Source organism: Lissotriton vulgaris, chromosome 6 (genome assembly GCF_964263255.1).
Source record: "Lissotriton vulgaris chromosome 6, aLisVul1.2, whole genome shotgun sequence".
NCBI lineage: Eukaryota > Metazoa > Chordata > Amphibia > Caudata > Salamandridae > Lissotriton > Lissotriton vulgaris.
This window is the reverse complement of record NC_141694.1, coordinates 549,474,132-549,494,357: the sequence shown is the minus strand read 5'-3', so window position 1 is coordinate 549,494,357 and position 20,226 is coordinate 549,474,132.

Here is a 20,226-nt window from a genome sequence, read left to right as displayed (position 1 = left end):
GTGCAAGTGGAAGCTGTGGAACTTGTCTGACTACGAGCGTTATGGCTCCCAAGAAGGGCCAAAAGGGAAAGGGAGGACCGGGACAGCCTGCTCCGGTGGAATCTCCCAGGCTGCAGAAGACTATCACAGATCCAGATCCAGCGCCTCCCACTGTGGCGCAGAGTCGACAGAAGCGAGGAAAGCCAGAGAATGCTCAGGAAGGGAAGGGGAGGGGTGCGGGTGCTCAGCCCCAGCCACCCCAGCCCACTACAATAATGGATATAGTCAGGGGTACAGGGATCAGTTCAGCTCATGGCGAATCTAAGGAGCAGACTGGCAGTACTAGCCCAGATAAAGAACTTGGTTCTAAGGGGCTAACGGCATCAAATGTAGTCAGTAAACCTCCGCTGGGCCAGGTGGAAATACCGGAACATCAGGAATCAGAGACGATTACATCACTGGCACAAGGTACTATTTTGGCTAATATTGAAAATGCGGATGTGGATGTAGATGAGGCTGGACTCACCGGGGGCTCTACACAAGTGAAGTTATTGAATGACATGTTGATACAGCAGGAGGCGGAGAGCTCGGGGCAACAATTAAATTTGAGGGGAAAGAAAAAAAATGCAAAGGGTCCTCCAAGGCGTGCAGAATCCTGCAGGTTGGCTGAGATAAGGATGTAGACTCAGAAGCAAATTTCTTCTACTCACTCTCAGATGCTATGTGGTCTGGACTGGGCTCAGGGCATGGGACCAACTCAGAATCCTGCCAGGAAGACAGTATCCCGAACTGGGATGCAGAAGGGAGTGGTAGGGATAGAATTACACCTACCAAAAAAATATACCTTCGTTCTGGGAGAATGTGTAACCCCAAACAAAATGATCTTAGGTGGGACTACTCTACAGGAGATCAACTGTTAGGGGGTCGGAATCACCCTAATTTAAATGAAGGGTCAGCAGTCTCACCGGCACTTTCCCCCACTCTAGAATTTATACTGCAGTGTGTCATGGCACACAGAGAAGAAGCTTGTGTGGAAAGCAAACGCTCCCAGAACGCTAACCGGAAACTTCAGGGTGCAATTCGAAAAATTTCTAAAACCTGCAGTGATATAAGCGACCGGATGGCAGCGTTTGAGACAAGGACAGCTGCACTAGAAGAGGATATCGCTGGGTCAAGAGGTCAAGTTGCGGCACATGAGGAGCAACTCACGAACATACAGTGGAAGCTTGAGGAAGGGGAAAATCGACCAAAGAAGGAATAACCTGCGTTTCCTGGGAATTCCGGAGGGGAAGGAAGGCTCAGATGCACACACTTTTATGGTCCAGCTTCAGGAAAAATCTTTTCCGGAGCTTGTAGGATGGAACTGGGCCCAAGAAATACAAAGAGCACACCGTGTTCCCTTTAATATTCGACAGGCAGTTCGCCCATATGCAAAACCCGGAGCTCTTCTAGTGTATTTTGGGAATTTTTTACTGAGACAGAATGTGTTCGGAAAGGCAAGACCTGAGGCAGAGCAGGCAGTGGATGGATTCATTTTCTTTACCAGGCCAGACTTCTGCCACATTACAGTGGAGCGAAGATGGCTGCTGAGGCAAATGATCACCCAATTCCAGGAGAAGGGGGCACAGGCCTTTCTACTTAACCCGGCTCGGCTGAAAGTCATCTGGAAAGATCAAACTCGGTTTTTTTGTATTAGAAATTAAGGCCAAGGAATATTTGACCACAGGGGGGGGGGAATCCTGGGTGGATTTTTTTTTGTTCTTTGTCGCCTTCTGACAGAACTGCTTGGAAAATGTCTAGATTGTGGTTTAATTATGTTTTTTTTTTCTTTTTGTAATGCTTTTTTCTCACTATATAGAAATTAGGATCAAATACAGCTATCTCTGTTGGGTGGGGTGTTCATATGGGTCTAGGTATGAGATTTTGGTGAAACTAATATATATATTGGTGCAGTACGGTACGCCATCACAAGGGAAGGGTTGGGGCCACCATACATCACTTACGGACCTAGCAAGGTCTGTTGCCTTATTCAGCAGGGAGGGGGGATGGGTGGGCAGGGAAAAGGGTACAGGGGTAGTGGGGTTTGTAGGGAGGGTGGGTGAGAGGAGTTAGGGGGAGTACAAAGCAAATAATCCAGGAAAATAAGGTAGTTGGGCAGAAGATAAGATGTACCAGTGGTTGCAGCTATACTAGATGGAGAGCTAGAGAGAGGTTGAAAGAGCAATATAGGAATCAAGGAAGTAGCAAGTATGGGTAGATTGACAATATCTACAATTAATGTTGGTGGATTGAATGATAGGGGGAATAGACACAGAGTTGGGGAAATGCTCCGAGCAATTAGGGCCGACATTATATGTCAGCAAGAGACACATGTTCCCTGGCAGAAAAGAGGGGTTAATATTATACCGGCGTACTCTCAAGTTGTCTGTTCATCTCAAACCACCAACACTGGAGGCGTGGCTATACATGTCTCCTCGTATCTTTTACCAATTAATCGAGTTAAGGCAGATAAATGGGGCAGGTGGGCCATTGCTCTGATACCTAATCTATGCACTCTTTGTACAGTACATGGCTCTAATATTGACGATGCAGAACTGTGGGTAACACTGGAGACGGAATTAGCATCCTGGCTGACACCTCTAATTATATGTGGGGATCTGAACATACATGTAGATACTAGGGAGTGGGGTAGGGGAGGGTATACAGGGAGGAAACCTCAGGTTTGTAAAGCCCTTAATGCTCTTACTGAAAGTCATGGCCAGGTAGATATGTGGGCTTGTAAAAAAATGGGGGCCCAAGACTTTACCTATTTCTCATGCCCACATAGTAAATATGTCAGACTTGACTACTTTTTGGCTTCAGCCTCGCTTGTAGAGGGGCACAGATTAAAAGACTCCCTAATGTCCTCTCAGATCATAATCCACTGGTTATGAGCATAGAAGTCCTGACACACACAAAGAGCTGTACGAAATGGACGTTCGATAAAAAACTATTGGCTGTAGAAATATTTATAGAGCACGTTAGGGTCACGACTAAACAGTTTTTTGATATGAATAGATATAGTGCATCCAGAGAAACAGTGTGGGATGCATATAAGGTAGGGCTTAGGGGCAAAATGACAAGCTTTGGTCTGTTCTATCAAAAACAACAGAGGGACAAAGAATAACCGAGTGTGAGCGAGAGACAGCATATGGCCGCTATTATACAGAGGCAGATAGATTTACAAGCTAGTCTAGAGCTAAAAGTAATCAAAGTTAAGGCCAAAATTATTGGAATCTACAATAAAAAAGTGGCTGAAAGATTTCATACGGCAACAAGGGATAATTACGAGTATGGAGAGATGATGGGGAAACATCTGGCATTGCGAATGAAACAAAGGGCGGTGGCAAATAATATTTTACAATTGAGAGGGAAGGATGGAACAATAGCTACAGAGTTATCAGGAATATTAAAAATACTTACTGACTTCTATCAGGACCTATATTGGTCCAGGGACTCCATATCTGATGGAACGGAGGTGACAGGGGATAATGAGACTCCTCTCCTCGCAGAGTTAGAAGCAGATGTTACTATGAAAGAGGTCCTTGAGGCGTTAGGGACGATGGTTCCAGGTAAGGCATCAGGGCCGGACGGGATCCCAATGGAGATTTATAAAGCTCTACAGACAGAACTAATCCCAATATTGTTGTATCTGTTTTTGTTGATACAATATAAGGGGATCCTGCCAGGTTCTTTGCAGGAAACTAATATTGTGATAGTTCTGAAGCAAGGAAAGGAGTTGGAAGATCCTGCTGCATACAGACCAATTTCCTTAATTAAAACAGACAAGAAATTGTGCTCTAAGATATTAGCTCATAGAATGTCTAAGGTAATTGAGTCTTTAGTGCGCCAATGGCAGCATGGCTTCATCCTGGGCAGAAGCACAACGGACAACGTTAGAAGGGTTATCTCTTTATTTGATATTGCCGCAGCCACTGGGACACAGATGTCTTTGATCTTGCTGGATGCTCAAAAAGAATTCGATCAAGTAGAGTGGGCATACCTGTGGCAAAATTAAAGATCTAAGGGATTTGGTATAGGAATAATAACAGCTATTCAGGTGATGTATGTTGAGGCACACGCTAAGATCCAACTAATGGGGGAAGAGTCAGGCAGAATTAAGATCACACAGGGGAATGAGACAGGGGTGCCTATTCTCCCTTTACATAAACACTTTGATCAGATCTATGTTGGCGGATCAGGCAATAAAACCAATAGTGTCCTTGGGCTATAGCACAACAGTCCTAGCATATGCAGACAACATCGCAGTTGTTACACCAGACCCGCAAAGTGTGATAGATAAGATTGAAAGGCTTGCGGCAGACTTTGGCAAACAATCAAGCTATAGTCTTAACACTGACAATACATTAATTGTTTGTACTAGAAACACGCAATTCCAGGATCCACGTAGGACAGATCCCGCCACATATTTAGGAATAGCCATAACCCTGGAGGTTGGCTCGACTTAGGAAATAAATTCAGCACCTCTCTTTAAAAAAAAGGGGGGGGACCTCAAGAGACTGGATAATTTACATCTATCCATTATTGGTAGAGCAAATGTCATTCAAATAACGATGTTCCCCAAGGTTTTCTATTTATGTCGATGCATACCCATGGACCCAAAATAAATCAATATTTAGAAAGGTAGAAGGGATGTTTTCCCATTTATATGGGGCTACAAGAAAATCAGGAGATCACTAAAATATATGACGCTACCTCTACACCGGCGGGGAGAACTCCCTAACTTTTTATACTATTTCTGGGCGGTAATGCTGCAAGACATGACCATTCTATTTAGGCCTCAAAGCTGGGATTCGGTTGGGGTAGTGGAGGTGGACAAGGAGACTCCGCCATCTATCTATGCGCTAGCTGTTGGTAAACTCGCTCTAGGGTTAGTGTTAAGGCAGCTGGAAGCTACTATAAGAAAACACGGTTTAAGATTATAAAATCTGCCAGGAATATATGGCGAAAGATTAGTAAAAATATGGATATATCCATAATTCATAGATATACATTGTTATGGCGCTCTACAGCCTTCTCGGCTCCATTGTATGATAATACAAGCAAAATTTGGGAAAAGGCAGGAATCAAACAGATTTGAGATATTGCCGATCAGAACGGGGTTTTTTCGCTTGAGGAACTTCAGTTACGATATAGGCTAAACACGAGCACTTTCTTTAAATATATACAAGCAAGGGAATTGATAAATAAGCTGATTTTACAATTCACTAACCTGGCTTGAATCCCATTGTTAGAACTTTTAACAAAAAAGCAGTGTTGGGTCAAGGATCTGTACACAATAATGTTGGAGGCTACTCCGGATGACATCTGTAAAGTAGAAAGTGCATGGGCCGTTAAATTGGACAACCATGACATAGATATTTGTAGGACACTAGAGCTTTCGAAGGAAACCTTTTTAAGTGCAAATCTCAAAGCACAAACTTTTAAAACAGTGTTCAGATTATATTTTACCCCAGCTAAACTCTGGGCATGGGGGAAACTGGATAATGATGAATGCCCCAGGTGTGGCCAGGGCCCAGCTGATATAATTCATATGTTTGCTGATTGTGGCAGGTTGTTGTGTCTAAAGGTGGGCATTGAACAGATTTATGTCAAATTCTGGGGCGGGCAGTATCTTTAACATCCACCATGCTGATATTTGGGTTTGATGAAAGATCACATTTAGAGCTTTCCCAAGGTTATTTATGCTTTATGGTGACAGCCGTATATAGTATTTTGATTGCTACTAGCAGGAAGGATGTAGATCCACCAACATATCAGGCATGGTATGCTAGATTATTTCATATATTTAATTTAGAGATTGCGCTGTATAAATGTAAAGGGCGGAGGGGGAGGGCAAGGGGTAGACAGACATGGGGTTTATTGATGGAAGTATAGGTGAGGAGCTGGAGCACGTCTGGATAATCAGTAATCAGTATGTTTATGTTTTTGTTTACCAATGGTATATGCTTTCGGAGGAGCTTCGCGCGCATCCAAGATGGACGCGTGAGCACAGGGCTCCTGAGACCCTTTCCGCCTCCCGCATCCATCCTGCCACGAATCCTGATATAGACGACGGGTTCTACTAGCTGACACCCTGCTGATACGGGATCTCTTTTCAAAAATCGATTTGGCCGCCGGGAACCGGACTTACTACACTTCGAAACTTTGCGGCCTACATCGATGACTATCCACGGACTTGAGTCCCAGGGGTACCCAGGTGGCAATTGAACAACAACGGCCAGTGAGACTCGGCCACTGCCCCTGTGGTACTTTCGGTTTAGTTTTTGGCCATTGTCTACTGCGACTTGCTGCCTGTCGACACTGCTGGCCTGTGCCTTGCTACCGGCTATAAGCTTGTCTTTCGCCCTCGTCCCCGGACTCTACACGTCAGCTTTGCGGAGAGCCATTCTAACCAGGTCCCAAAAGGCCCGCCAGGACTCGCTGCTCAAAATCGGGGGCAAGGCGGAGAGCGAGAAGCGGGCCTCCAAGGGCACGTACCGAGGGGGTATCACCCAATCCAATACTATGGATCGCTTCACTCGCCCGAAAGGATCCCCTGGTGGTGTGGGTAAAGTTCTGGATGAGACTGGAGATGGCTCTCCCGCAACTGACGAATTGACATTGAGGGACGTCATGGGCGCCATTGCAAGTGTGAAGACATCTATGGGCCAGCAGTATGAGACACTGGCTTCTAAGATAGACACGGTGGCGATCGAAGTCAACCTCATCAGGATGGATCTCGCGAAGACCAATGAGCGGGTCAAGTCCCTGGACATCAAGACTGCAAGTCTCACTACTGATGTCTCGGATCTTCAGACCGAAGTTCGTAATCTCCGATCATCTAATGACTTGTTTGTCCGTCGGCTGGATGATTTCCAGAGCTGGACTAGGCGAAACAACGTCGGAATTATCTACGGATCTCCTGGTGGAGGACCTCGTATTGAATCACTTAACACCCAAGGGCATCAGTAACTTTTTCACGGTGGAGCGTGCTCACAGAGTTCCCGGCGGGAAGCCTAAACTGGGTGCCGCCCCGAGGCCTATCATAGCCAGGATTTTTAATTTTCGGGACAGAGACACCATCCTTCAAGCATCACGCACCAATGGTCCCACAAAATTTGAAAATGCATCGATCAGTTTTTATCCGGATTTTACACAGGTGGTGCAAAAGCAATGCACTGGCTTCATTGGGGGTGAAACGGTGACTTAGAGACATGGGACTGAAGTACGCCATGCTTTTCCCGGCCCGATTGAGGATTGAATATGAGGAACGTGCGCTCTTCTTTGACCGCCCTGAGGTTGTCAGTGACTGGCTCGATACTCTGCCGGCACATCGAGATCGCCCGGAACAATCGAGGGGCACTGAAGGTGGCCTGGAGGAACAAGAGGAGTGAGTCCTCACCGGCGTGCGAGCTCTATAGACTTATAGCAGTGGTTCTCTTCTCTTTTTGTAGATTAGTTTAATGGGGCGACAGGCACACTGCTAGTTGGGGTGGCTTTTTGGTCTAACGCAGATGTGCAGGGTGGGGGGGGTTTGTGGGGATTTCTCTGGGGGTGGGGGGGTATTTGTTTCTTTGTTTATTTCGAGGCTACGCTTTGCTGCATATTTCATCTCTTGGCCTGTTTCTTCTTGAGGGGGTACTGTTCTGGGATGGGGGTAGAGGGCTGAGGGTGCTGAGCTGGAATGTCAATGGTCTGGGCGATAGGATAAATCGGGGGATAGTTTTACAGTACTTGAAGCGTCTTTCCCCAGATATTGTGTTATTGCAGGAAATGCATCTAATAAGGAACACATGCCATGCATTGAATAGATGGGGCTATCGTCTGTATGATGTTGGTGATAAAGCCGGAAAATTGATTGCTTGGTTGGATAAAAGTGATAGATTGAATCGGGAGGTGCCTGTTGTTGAAAGAGCGGATGGGATGTGGGTTGTGGACCCGGTTGATATAGTTGGGGTCTTTGCCCAGCACTTTCAGAAGGTTTACGCGCCGGTCTCAGACAGACCGGAGGAAGACTCACATTTGCTACTTAGAGATGTCGCGCTGCCTAGCCTGTCGGAGTCAGACAAGGAGCTTATGGAGGCAGAATGAAATAGTGCTCGCTATCCGCTCCCTTCGCTCGGGGAAGAGCTCCAGCCCGAATGGCATCCCGATCGAGCTGTACAAGTTGTGTTCCGACAAAATGGCGCCACATCTTTGCCAAATGTTTTTGGAATCGTGAGATCTCGGATCCCTTCCCCGGGATCAGAGACTGGTGTCCATTGTTGTCATCCACAAAGACGGGAAACCCTGTGACCAATGTTCATCGTACAGGCCGATATCGCTTCTGAACGCCGAGCCCAAGATCTTGGCAAAACTTTTGGCAAATCGGCGGAAAAAGGTGATCAGCAATTTGATACACCCAGATCAGTCTATGTTCATTCCCCATCGAAATACTGCCCTCAACCTTCGCCGTCTCCATGGCATATTGGCAAGGGCGGGGTCGCTTCGTGAGCCGGCCATCTTGGTTTTTTTGGATGCCTCGATGGCCTTCGACACGGTGGAGTGGCCGTATTTGTGGGCGGCCCTTGCAAAATTTGGTTTTGGCTCCAATTTCATCGGGTGGGTTAGACTCCTGTATGAGCAACCGCTAGCCCAAGTGTTGGTCAACGGTAGGGCCTCGGAACCTTTTGTTCTCGGGAGAGGCACGTGGAAGGGCTGTCCTTTGTCACCATTGCTCTTCGCGCTCGCCCTTGAGCCCCTTGCCGCGTGGCTTCGGTGGGAACCTTCACTCAAGGGCACTAGGTGGTCCCCTGACTTTGAGGATCGTATATCGTTGTATGCTGACGATATTTTGCTGTACCTAACTTCCCCTCGTAAATCGTTAGGATTATTGTTCGACGATTTGAGTTCCTTCGGGAAGAATTCTGGCTTGGTTATTAATTGGGCCAAGTCCTGTATTTACTCGCTTACTGGAGAATTGCCTCTCTTGCCCCGCGTCTGTCTGATACCGATTTCGCACGACGGTTTTAGGTATCTGGGGATTTATATATCATTGGACTCTGCAGCGCGATATGACAGGAATTTGCTTCCTCCGCTTCTCCGGTTTAGATCGGACGTTACGGCGTGGTGTGGCTTGCCGCTGTCCCCGGTGGGGAGAGCGGCCTTCTTTAAGATGATGTCTCTTCCCCGATTCCTTTACGCCATTCAAAACACGCTTGATTTGGTACCTGCCAGTTATTTCTGCGAGATTGAGGGCCTCCAGAGGAAGCTTGGGCGGGGCGGGCGACCTCGCATTGCATTGGCGAAAAAGACTTTGCCCTGGTACGATGGAGGTATAGCGTTGCCCAATATCAAACAATACAATTGGGCATCCCAATTGAGTGCAGTCAACCACGCAATGTACGGTCCTATCCCTAATCCAGCGTTCGAAATGGATAGATGCAGCTACAGGGAGGCGACTATAATAGGGCGCTCTACTCTAGATCGGCTAGGAAGAATCTGACTGGCCCCACCGGGGTTGCGGTACGGGTATGGGGTAGTGCTACCGCTGCCACGGGGTGGTCGGACAGGCTGACTAGAGCTGCCCTGCTTTACGCGGCAGAGAGGCTGGGCAGACTCAGGACGACGAAGGGATTCAACTAATGGGACCTCATCGGTATCAGTAAGGTCGGAGATCTCTGGGTCAAGAACAGAATCAAAACTTTCGATGAACTCAAACGGGAATACGCATTGAGTGAGAGGGAGCACTTTCGTTATATCCAGATCCGCCACGCGCTCGAGTCGGTCTTTCCAGCCGGAACCGCTATTCCAGAGTCCTTTCCCCCGGAGGATAGAGTGCTTAACGGATACGTCCCTGATAGCACTATTTCTCCCATTTATAAAAAACGTATTAATGACCGCTCGGACCTACTCGTACAGCTTCGTGGGGCTTGGACCGGTGATGGACTGGAGTTGGATGATGAAGACTGGCAGGCCGCAATATCTTCCCCCAAAGAGGTCACGATTCCGGCGCGTCTCCGGCTGGTGCAACTGAAGATTCTACACCGAATCTATGTCACGGGTCCACGCCTGATGTGTATGGGTTACTCTGTGGATGGGTTGTGTAGGCGCGGCTGCAGTATGCTTGATACCTTTCTTCATATTTTATGGGAGTGTCCGGATGTTGTGGTATTTTGGAACCGTGTGCATGCTGTTATGGAAGAGGTGACGGGTGTCTCGTTATTGCCAGAGGGCAGACGCTGTTTGTTGAACGTCAGGGAGCCGAATGACTACAGCGTTGCTCAGACTCAATGGGCCACCCTCGGCAACATGATAGCGAAAAGGGACATAGCCCAACTGTGGGGGTCTCAGAGGGCACCTCTAGTCTCAACATGGAAAGAAAACATGGACTGGTGCATGTTCAGAGAAAAAGCTGTGTATGTTGCCCGTGGCAGGCCCAAGAAGTGGGGGAGGATATGGAACCAATGGAACTCGTATCGTGGAGAGATTTGCACCCTTCCTTTTGTAGAAGTCCCTGACATTCCTCTGTCCCCGTGACTGTGCATCCCATGACACTTACATCCTATTGTTTATGACTTGCTTGCCTGCCCTCGGCCCCCCTCCCTCCCCGAGATCTTCCATCCATTAACAAATAAGTTTATTCAGCTGGGTTCGCTCCCCCTCCTGCCTGGACAGCCATTTACTGTATAGTTTATTGCCTCGAAATTTTTGTTTGTGTGTTTGTTTTATAAAATCTAAAATGTGAAACCTTTCATTCATCCTCCTATCACCACAGGATCTCTACATTGTTATGAGATATCACTGCCGGGCCCACGGGTTGTCGGCTGATGAGCTGTGTAACAATGCAACTTTGGTATCTATTGCTAATGGCCGGCCTCTGTGGTTGTAGGTCTGTAACTGTACTACTTTTACTGTAATAAAGGAATTCAAAAAAAAAATAATAATAATAATAATATATGCTTTTATTGTTTGGGCCTCCCGCTTGGCAGGTCTTGTTCCCTTTCTCTATGTCTCTTCTCTCTACCTGGGTTTCTTTGGCTCTCCTTTAGGCTTTTTTTTGGGCAAATGCCTGAATATGTAACCACTGGTATGATGTATATCAATATTATGTAACTATTTTTTTCCCCTGGAAATAAAAAAGAAGAGAAAAAAAAAAGGAATCGGGCCCTGTAAGAAAGATGCTTACTGGTTGAGGACAGTGAAACCCTACTCAAGCAGGAACAACAATCCTTGTCAGGGTGAAGTCTCAAGCAACCATGAATTAACCTGTGCACAACCCTCAGGTAGCTTGACACAGATCAGTAAGGCTTAATTGAGAGGCAATTTGTAAAGTATTTGTGTAACACATCAAAGAGTAACACTGTGAAAAAACATCACAAACGGATCCCAGGTTAAAAAATAGAGTAGATGTTAATAAATAAAACAAAACAAAACTGAAAAAAATCCAATCAGTAGAACAGGAGATATACAATTTCCAAGATTTCAATGAAAATAACGCCAGAAAGCACAGTGCACCATTTGTGGCTATCTGGTTGCGCCGGACTAGGACAAAGTCACATGTTCAGGCCTATTGCAATGAAGCATGTGTCAGCTACAAGGGCCAAGTTAGGGCCGCTGAACACGAGTACCTTAAATCCTGTTTGCGGAGGGTTGCGAGGTCTCGGTCAAGGATGTATTGCACTGCCAAGGAGATGCATTGGTTGCAAGGTGCTGAGGCTGCAATGCAAGATCCTGCGTCATTGTTAAGGCAGCTGTCAATTAGAGATTTGCAGTGTAAGAGTCTGCATCAGGAACATTTCACAGAAGCAGTAGTTCTGATGTGGGCTGCCAGGTTTATGTGGAGTCCTTGTGCTGAGAGAATACTCACAGCAGAGCCTATGCTTGGTTCTGCTTGGGATTGTCCTGTGCAACAAAGGAGATGGGTCAGTTCTGTTGGGTCCAGAGATGGGCTGGCAAAACCCCTTTAGGTCCTCTTATGAGGGTCCAGGACTGGGGTGGCACTTCTTGGCAGGGTAGGATTCAGAGATGGCTGAGTTCAGGTACTGGGTTCAAGGTTGTTGGAGCCTTCTGCCCCTGAGGCTGTAGTCAACAGACTAGAAAACTAGCCCTTGGAGTGACTATGGGGTCCTGGGTTGAAAAGATGTAGGTCAAGTCCTTCTCACCCAGGTATTAGGGCAGCAGAAGGAAGGTCAGCACAGCAGTTCTTCAAAGCAGCAGCAGTCCACCAGAGTGACAGTCCTTTCAGGCAGCATAGTAGTCCTCCTGGAAAGGTGTCCACAGGTCCAGAAGTATACTGAAGCATTAGTGTCTGAGATATAATATTTATACCTGGGCCTTCATTTGAAGTTTGAGAAGCTTCAAGAGGTTTCCCCTTGAAGTGCTCAGGCTTTCTGCCTATGCTTGGCTCCAGACTAACTACACGGGGTATGTAGCCCTTTGTGTGCAGCAGAACGCACCCTATTCAAGTGTAAGTAGAACAGTGCCCAGCTCCACCCTCCCATCCTGTCAGTGATGGCCATCTAGGCTCACCAGCTGTGTGGCTGTCTAGGATTAAACACAAAGCCCAACTGTCAGCTGCACCAAGTCATGTGACCCAGAGGCAGACTACAGACACTAAATAGCTAAGGCAGGAAAACTTTTTAAAAGTACCATTTTCAAAATTGTAATTTAAAAGCTGATTTTACCATAAGAGGGCTTTTTTCGATGTAATTCCAAAGACATCAAACATGAACTGGTTTCATGTTCCCCTCTGGAAATGAAAGCTCATTAAATGTCAAAAGGTAACTACAATATTATCCTACGGAAGAGGTAGGCCTTACAATAGTAGGTTTTCACTACCAGGATATGTTAAACTTGAAATTACATCCCCTTCTTTTTAAATACATTGCACCCTGCCCTGTGGGTTGTTTTGGGCCTACCCTAGAGGTCATTTATGTGTATTTAAAAGGAATTATGCACCTTGAAAATTGTTTATTTTGCGGGGTCAAAATGGCAGTTTAAAACTGCACACACAGGCTGCAACAGCAGGCCTGATACATGTTTAAATAGCTACTTAGGTGGGAGGCGCAATAAGTGATGCAGATCCACTAGTAACATTTAATTTACAGGCCTTGGGTACATGTAAGAACACATTTATTACGAGGGACTTATAAATAAGTTAAATATGCCAACAGGGGAAAGACCAATGTTACTATGTGTTGAGGAGTGAACACATGCACTTTAGCACTGGTTAGCAGTGGTAAAGTGCACATAGTTCTATGGCCAGCAAAAATAGATCAGAAAAGGTGAAGGAGAAACGCAAAACATTTAGGTGAATGCCACCCTAAGGCTGCAAGGTCTTCATGTTTCGTTCAATTTATTAGATACTTGTTTTTCCATAAATTTAAATCTGTTTACATATTAAATAAATCATTGTGCCACTATTTAAAATTCTTCTCACATATAAATACCTACATTTAAAAAGTAATACACATCTTACAATAAAATTACTCTGGGTAATCAATATCAATTAAAATACCTACCAGTCGAGTTGACAAGCTTAAAGACGGTACGGAGCATTTTACTGAAAGTAACAGCACAAACAGCCCAGTAACTTTTACTCTGCGTTGCTTTCTTGTGTGAGAAAGCACTGCAGAGCAATATCTACAAACATAAGGTGCTGCTGCTGTCTTCCCCAAAACTATCTGCTGTTACATCCTCATTGTTATCAACATTTTATTATATAAGTATTCCCTTAGTGATGGCATCACAGTTCTCAGGCAACCAGTGTGCTTCCACTTTTAGGGGTATATTCACAAGAACGTGTGATTACTACCGCAAGAGTCGCGTAACGCAACTTTCAACATCGCAGCCTATCGCGGGAAAATAACCCTATGTCAAAGTGGAATTCAGAACGCGGTGGTAGCATGCGATAGACACCAGATAACGCGTCAAATGTGCATGTGAAAATCAATGCCACACCGCAAAAATGCGTATACGCGAACGCTAAAAATTATGCGATCAGGCCAACCACGGTAAAAAAAATAGCAAAACCAGCCACCGGCCTGCAAATCCCACGTGTCTGGTGGGACAATGCACCATAAAAACCACAGAAAAAACACACCAGAAGCAAGCCAAAGCACGTAGGACCATGGATGCACCCTGACCAGGGCAGAGGCCAACTCGAACCCAACAACCCCCAACAGACTACCAGCAAGGTACAACAGGGTTGGGGAAGGCCAAGGAGAACAGAGAGAGGAAGACGTGGTGCAGACCGCAGGAAAACAAGACCAGCATCACGGAGGTGACAGAACACTACCAGCAACTGACCCACTAGCAGACCACCTGGGATGTAGTTGGAGTGCTGAGGAGGCCAATCGAGGAGGCCAATAGACACTGACATGACGTAACAACCTAAACTAGGCACAAACCCACTGCCAACAGGAAGGCAGCAACGGCGACAGGAGATGGCAGTCCAGCACCACAGGGGGAGCTGTAGAAAACCCAGACCACAGTCATCAGTGTGGAGACGGTGCAAGGAGTAGGGAGTACGGACACAGCTCGAGAGGACCTGACACAACATCAACAGGGAGTGCACCGAACAGGGACAGGGGGACGGGGAAGATGGGCTCAATGGCATACATGCACAATGAGGTGTAGCACACTGCACACCCACAATTACCCAGGATCATGTCCCAGATCCCCTTGGCACACTGCAGCACACACCCATAGCAAGAACAGCACGCCCACTTTGACGACAACATGGTACTATGGGCATTGTCCACACTGCAGAACAGAGGGCACTACCTGCTCCGCACATGCACAGAAACTTGCCTACTACATCTGACAGAGCCGGAAACTGTCAAATGGAAATGCATGCATACGACCTCACATCCATAATGTAGTCCTAATGTACACTGTCCCGCAGAAGAATCCAGCACCCCCCAAATAGTCACAATGTACATAGCCATAGAGTCTGCATGCAAACCAGCACAATGCGCCAACATACATGTCAACACAATGTCAACATGCATCTCCCCTTCACATTGCAGAGGGGCACACAACACCTTCAGCAGAGCATGGAATACAACACATCCATAATGCCGGTGAGGACCACCACACCGTTGACCCTGACGCACTACAACAGCCCATGGATATCCCACCCAACCCCCCACCAGCCAAGCTACTCAGAGGAGAACACCAAGCCTTCAATAGACCACACAGCAGGAAGAACCCGCAAGCACAGCTGGCTCAGGACACTTCACCCACCGACACATGGCACCCCAATTGCCATGTGTCAGCACGCCAAAAGGAGGTGGTCCAACAGGTGTTGGTGGGGGCCAAACCCCTGGAATGCGAACTAGGACACATACATAGGTGCCTATCACCCTTCAGGGCCCTGCCACACCCCACCAAGGAGAACCACATTGCCATAGAGACACATGCAGATGCACTTTTACAGTACAGAACCACGCCCAGGGGTGCTCAAATAGCAGTCACACACCCATTTTGGCTCCGTGTACGACAGCCCTGGCCACTCCCCTTACAAATTGAGTGGGTGACGACAAAGCTACATATCCAAGCTCCAACCCGCTGCCTTCGGTGACATGTCTGCATCCGATGTACACAGCACAATGTAATGTTGTAGCCCCTCATGCATACAACAAGACCAGAGGGACACACACATATATCATGTTGAACTGGCTACGGGAACATGTGCCCGACCCCTTTTTTGGCAGGGCCACATGTACTGTGACACCTGCGCTGGATGTGTGTGGGGTGAGTGTAAGCCACTCCGCACGGAATGTCTGGTGCTGGCAACCACTTGAACATTGGACACCAGTGCAACAGAAACAGAAAATACATGCATAACAGAGTCAACTGCTGAGCAACATGGAGTGAGCCGGAGAAAGTCCAGAGGACAGCCAATATGCAAACAGAAGTGTACATGAGTTGCAGTGCACTGGGGTTGGGACACTAGAGATGAGCGCGCTCATGTGAAGAAAAAGTCTTGGATTGTGTCCCTTCGATATATTCCTGATGCACATGCATTGGGGTGTGTTACACCTGCATCATCTTCACCATCAATGCCTCAGGGCCCCTACACTGTTTGAGGTGAAATAGCTGCGCAACCGCTCCACAGCAGAAAACACACTCAGTAACGGACAATGGCCTATGGTGCACTTAGTTTCTGGCACCTGAAGTGCTGAGCAGGGTATCAGGCCGATGATGGCATCCACTACAGGTCTGAGCAACTCCGTAAGTCTGTCAGGACCACCGTTTCGACTCTGGCAGATGGCGGTTTGAGGTGGTACTTGCGGTGGTGGTGTGTGCCTCCTGCGGTGATGCGACGTCTGGGCTGGTCTGGACTCGCTTTTGTGTGTGAGCCTTGGTGGGATGCATTTGGGCCCGGAGGCGGCGTACAGCGCAAGGCCACAGAGAAAAGGCGTTGATGATCCCAAGGCCAATGCTTCAGGGGCGATCCAATAACTCAGAAGAAGGGGTCCAGGCCCAGACCAGCACAGACTTAGTAGCTCCGGATGCACTGCGGCTGGCACAGGCAACCAACGATGGGAAGGTGACTTGCGGAGCAGTCAGATTTGCCATGTGACCTGAACGGGTCCTCATCAATGTCCAAGGTATATGTTGCGGAGGGTTGCGGGGACAGTGGAAGGTGTCCTCCAGGGCATGCTGCGGAAGGTTAGATTTTATCCGGAAGCAACAAATTGTGGGGTGGAGAGCGCATGCCTCATTTTCACCACCAATTTTGCATCAGCTACATGAGGATGAAAACTAGCCCCTAGTCCATAGACTCAGACACCACAAATGTACGACCAGTGAGTGTCCATGAATGTCGGGGAACAGACTTAGTGGCACCGGGGCTGAGAAGGGATGCAGTCTGCGATGATGCCGGTACACTGATATGAACTCCGACATTGCTAAATCAAGACTCTGTAATCTACTGGATCACAGTGTAGGCCGGAGGCAGTGGTCAGCAAGGACCATTCACCGAGTGTCGCTGGCATAGGTTGGTGGCCCCACTGGCCTGCACCATTCAGATTCAGTGGCATCACGTGTTCGGTCCCCTCCGTGACTGTGACACGGCTTTCGTCAGGACTGAGCCGAATCTTCCTCTTACTACTCTCCTTGCGACCACTGGTGTGGACTCTGCCATTCGTGATTCGCGATGAGGTGCTGGATGTGAGACCTACTGGTCCGCAGTGTAGTCCTTGACCTGGTCTCTCATCCACGTGTCGCCGGCTGGTGTTGAACAGTGTTTATGGCACCAAGTGTTGCCGGCTGGCATTGAACAGGGTTAGTGGCACCACGTGTCGCAAGATACCCATATGGAACTATGCCTCACTGATCAGGGGGGGTCTGGTGTTGTGGCTGCTGGCCCGGATTTGGGGTCACTGCCATCCAGGACCCAGGACCCAGTTTCACATATGGTACCTACTGGGCCGCCGAGGACGCCGGTGTAGTATGTGAATGAGGAAGGAGTAATGTGGGCCAGCAATGGTCTGAGAGGCTGGCAGGGAACTCGGGCTTGGAGCTTACACAGGCACGTGATGGGCCTTCCTTGACACACACTGGTGTCGGCAGGTGATCAGTGTGGCCAGGCTGGGCAGGGGCTGTCCTGTCGGGTTCGCCTGAAGGCAGGCCCACAGGATCGCAGGCTACTCTACTCACGATGATGGTGTCAACCTCATGGCAGGGTGGGAGGCGCCGCCCTGGCAGAGACATTGGTCTTTCCAGAAGAGGATCACACCCAGGGCTACATGTTTTTTATTGACACCCCTACGCTGGCCTGGCGTACGCTGGGCCATCCCACTGTGCTCATGCTTACGGGGCGTAACAGGCAGCATTTCCATGAGGACCCCCACTGGCTGGGGTGACATGGTTGTGTCTACTGTCCACTACACTCCATACACCAGAGGTGTATGTTGCCATTTATATGGGTGTGTTCTGCATACTGTGATCTGTCCAGCACATCGCTACCACTCTTGGCATTGTGTACTTTCCCAATCTCAGTTCTACTGCATCCTTCACACATGCCTGGTTGCCACCTCTCCCTACATTCAGCTATTGTGTGGCTGAAGTGCCATGCAGTTGAGCCGCTGATGGCTCATGTTCATGGCTTGCCCAGGTTTGCATTGTAAGTTGTTCTGTCATGTCTGGTGGATGGGCATGTTGTTGTGCATGTTGGTTGTGATTTTGTGACGTGTGCATTGCCAGAGTTGTGGATTGCATGGTTGTGGAGTTGAAGTGAGTGGGGTGGTAATTTGGAACTTGCCAAGTAGCTGTGCATTTCCCTTGGTGCTAATCCTGGGAACACTGGTTTCTGAAAGACCATCGGAGGATGAAGGGATCATGCACACTGGCTGTGTTTTTGGAGGCAACATTGGAGAAGGTCCCACGGTGTTCTGATGTTGCCCGCACATTGATGTGTGATGTGTGCTTCCTGTTGTGGTGATAGTGTGCTGTGTCACAAGGGGGCACAGGTAGGACATGTGTGCCGTGGATTGCCCCCAACATGCACGTGAATCCGGCTATGGCATATTGTTCTTGCTTGGTCTCCAGCAGATTCTACGCATTGTGTTGGATGTATGGGGACTCGGGTGCCAGGGTGATGGTGATGTCCAGGACAGGTGTGGGGGACCTGGATGTGGCTGGCTGTGAGGCTCCTCTGACACTGACGGTTGTTGGTTGGGGTATGCCAGGGGCCAACTGGGTCAGCACAGCCAGCAGCTTGGTGTGTGGTGTGATGTTGGTTGCCTGCTATGTTGGTGCCGTGGACCTGTTAGGTGATGATAGTTAGGATGCGTAGGATGGCTGTCCCTTTCAGCCTGTAGTGAACAGTGATATTGTCAGATGTTAGGTCTGTGAGGGAGGTGCTTTTTCCTGGGGGGCTGCTGTCTTTGTCTGCCCTGCCTCTGTGGTGGTTCGTGGGTGGTGGTGGCGGTGGGTGTAGTGGCCCTCTTGGGTGTCCAAGCTGCATGATGAGTGGCTCCATGGCATCTGTTGCCCTTCTGATGACGCCTGGGCTGGGCTCCCTTTTTCCAGGCTGCCATCCGACTTAACACCAGGTCAGAGCAGGTGTTAATTTCCTGCTGCTAACGTGCCTTATCACGTGTTTTGTGTTCTTATTGCTGATCTGGCTGGTCGTTGAGAATGTTGAGGTGTTGTGTTGTCGGGGCTTTTTGCATAGGAACGCCTACTCTGCATCTCATTAGCAAAAGTTGCGGGGGTCCTCTGTGGCGATGTTTTTTGCGGCTGCTATCGCAGTTTAACTGGTGCTGTGGGCTGTTAACACAAGCTTGTGAATGGGGAGGTAAATTTATCGCGACTTTGGCTGTGATAAAGTGCCGTTAATTTGGTGATAGCTCCTTGTGAATATGCCCCTTAGAATCTTGAGTGTGGATTCTGAGAAGCTGGGAAGCACAAAGTTGCTGGGGATCTTGCCTTATCAGTGGTCATTCCTACTGTCTAAATAAAGAAGATTTTATACAATTTCCTGTGCCTCATTTTTCCAAAACCTGCTTTATGGGAAGTATTGTTTTTGAGCACCAAGTGACAACTTCCTGCACAAAAACAATCCTTAGAGGCATTGTCCTCTTTCAGTGTGAAAGGAGGAAATCACGAGGAGAAATAACCACCTCACTGGGGAGGGCATATCATTTTGATGCATTCCCTTGTTTACTAGCTCTGGTAAGCCAGAGAATGCACCAAAACTCATGGGTGGATGCATGGGAACATCCACGAAATGCATCAAAAATTAAATCTAACGTAACGCAGTGCAAGCAGTTGAGCTGCATTACATTTCTTTACAAAGTCACGAAAGACGGCACAAATCGCACCTTCGGAGGTTTTGTAACTATTACTGAAACCTTTGTGTTGTCTGTGCTGTGCCCTGTGGGACGCAAGGACAACCAAACAGGCTGTTGTGGGCACCGGCAATCCCCCGGTGTGCCACAAGGGTGGGGGCCGGTTTTGGGCCCCTGGGGCCGTTTTTGTTACAGGGCCGTTTATGCAGCATAGCTGCAAAATGTGCCCTGCAACAAAATCGGCCGAAAACCGGCCCTGACAAAGAGCTCAGACCTTCCCCCGGGAACGGCCGACCACTTTGCCGCGACCGGTTTTGGTTCCCAGTCGGGCCCTGAACGCAAATGCTTCATAAATCTGGACCTAAATAATCTGCATTACTTTGCACACACGAAAAGTGTTGGTACATCTGTTCCTTTATGC